Source organism: Podarcis erhardii (genome assembly GCF_964252035.2).
Source record: "Podarcis erhardii genome assembly, chromosome: 12".
Taxonomy (NCBI): Eukaryota; Metazoa; Chordata; class Lepidosauria; order Squamata; family Lacertidae; genus Podarcis; species Podarcis erhardii.
The window spans coordinates 28,892,836-28,895,522 of NC_138513.1; positions in this window are offsets into that span (position 1 = coordinate 28,892,836).

Genomic DNA, 2,687 nt, shown 5'->3' on the forward strand with positions numbered 1-2,687 from the left:
ACAGAAAATATATATACTGTTTTCTTTTTCTTTTTTTTTAAGGCTCAGCGATCAATTCCATGCTGCTTCCAAAAACCTATTTGAAAAGAATTTCAAGTTTATGATATAAAGCATTCAAAAAAGGAGAAGCAAATTAATTGCATTGTCAGTCCTACTTACTTACTTGCTCACACTTATTTCCCCCAGAAGATGCCTGATTATTATTTTTCAAAGCTTAGACTTGCACATATTGAACATCTTTCAGAGCAATCCTAAACTCAAATAATGCTGGCTGGGAGTGCTATGGCATTTGGTGGAAGCCACACTACGCTGGCAGAGGACTAGATATGTCATGGCTTGACAGATGGGCTGACAGAATTGTCCAAATGTGCCCATGGAACATTCTGCCAGTCATAGGAGCCAACTCCTAGGGGCCAAGGTCCCTTCGGGCCCCCCAGTAAAATATTTGAGGGGGCCGGGCTGTCCCAAAGTTGATGGGCATTGCCATTCAAAGGCTGCGCGTGCACCACATCATGTGATTGATTATGCAGGGGAGGATTTAACCCTCCCCCCATTTTATTCAAGTTGGCACCCCTGCCAATGGGTGAAATAGGACAAAACCATGTGTTCCATTTCCTATATTCACCCATATCCTATATTCACCGGGACAAACAGTGCCAGGAGCATGGCAAAGCTGCTCCTGCCCCATACATAGACCCCTGTCCTCTCCCCTAAGGCCAGGAAGAGAGTGAGGAAGGAAGGGGAAAGGCCAGCAATGCAGCACAGCTCCCCGCCCCCAGTATGCAGACAGGAGCAGCGAGGAATGGAGCAGCTTGTATTCAGGTATTTTTTCTTGCCCCCCCCCCCCAATTATAAAGTTGCGGCTTTTATTCAGGTATGGCTTATATTCGGGCCAATACGGTAACTATCTTAGACCTTATCCTCACCAACAGGGAAGAACTAGTCAATGAGATGGAAGTAGTGGGAACCCTGGGAGGAAGTGACCACATCTTCTTGGGATTCACTATACAGAAGCAAGGGGAAAAGTGAGTTCCATCTGGACTTTAAAAAAGTTGATTTCAAACAGCTTAAGGAACTACAGAGTGAGATCCCATGGAGTTCGTGGTGGATGGTTCTTAAATTGTAAACAATTCCAACTAGAAAGAAAAGTAAGAGGCATCTGCTTTTGAGTGACTGCTCAACACCTACTTTAAATCTGTCTTCATCCAAAAGGAAAGCAGTGCCCAACCTGGTGATAATAGGATAAATGATGCAGAGAAGGAATTGTAGCCCAAGAAGAGGTATTTCTAGGCTCCCTTGCACCCTGGCTGCCCTACTGGGTGCTCTGCCACTCAGAGCCAGAGTGGAGAGGCATGATTTTGGTGGGTATCAACCTGGCTAACCCCTAGGTATGTCCCTGTGCCCAAGATAGATAGTAAAGGAATTAGAAGACATCTATTAGAAGACATCTTAAGGCAGCCCTGTTCAGGGAAGTTTTTAACGTGTGATATTTTACTGTATTTTTGGTTTCCATGGAAGCCGCCCAGAGTGGCTGGGGAGGCCCAGCCAGATGGGCGGGGTATAAATAATAAATTATTATTATTAAATTATTATTCAGATCTCCAGGGCCTAATGAACTGTATCCAAGGGTACTAAAGGAGCTTGCAGATGTAATCTCAGATCCTCTTTCTATAACCTTTGACAATTCTTGGAGAGCAGGTGAGGGCTATCGCCAGCACTTACACCTTGAAAACATTATTTCCCCCTTACTCTTGAAATTATTAGCAAACCTTTCCCAAGAGGCCAGGTAGAAATGCTTTGGCCACCTAAATAATCATGCAAAACAGGCTTAAATATGCTGGCCTTTTATGTAACGTGAGCATATTAGTAAATAGATTTACTGGATCTATCCTTTTGAGTGGAGAGACTGCACACTTGTTCCACTTTAAATGACAGGAAATAGTTTGGTCTAACATTGCCTCCCAATGACAAAAGGAAACCTCATTTCTTTACTTTTGTTTTCACCCACTTCATGCTATTTCCTACAGTGAGCGTTGGAAACTGTGATGTAAGAGGTGCCAAGGGGTTGTCATTAATAGGAAGATCATGAACAGAGATTCAATATTTGCCCTTTCTAAAAGGTTTCAGAGCCACTGTACTAATGGCATCCCCACAGAGTGGAAATGTGAACATATATGTCCATGCCAGCTTTAAATGCAGGCTATGCCAGTGGCACAATAAATCAGCTGCTTTGGTAGCTCTTTTGTGCTGCTCTGGAACACAGATTATCGCCGTTTTTATTTCGTAGCTGCAGATAAAACATCTCACCACCGAGTCTGTGCTCGCAGCTTTTACTCCTATGTGAAGCTAATACAATTATGTAGTCCATGCTCACCCCATACAAACAATATAAAAAAGTTAAAGGGACTCCTGACAGTTAAGTCCAGTCGCGAACGACTCTGGGGTTGCAGCGCTCATCTTGCTTTACAGGCCGAGGGAGCCGGTGTTTGTCCGCTCCACAGACAGTTTTTCCGGGTCATGTGGCCAGCATGACTAAGCTGCTTCTGGCACAACGGAACACCGACACCAAAGCAGTGCACGGAAATGCCGTTTACCTTCTCGCCAGAACGGTACCTATTAATCTGCTTGCACTTTTTTGGGTGCTTTCAAACTGCTAGGTTGGCAGTTTCTTTTCTTTATTTATAGCT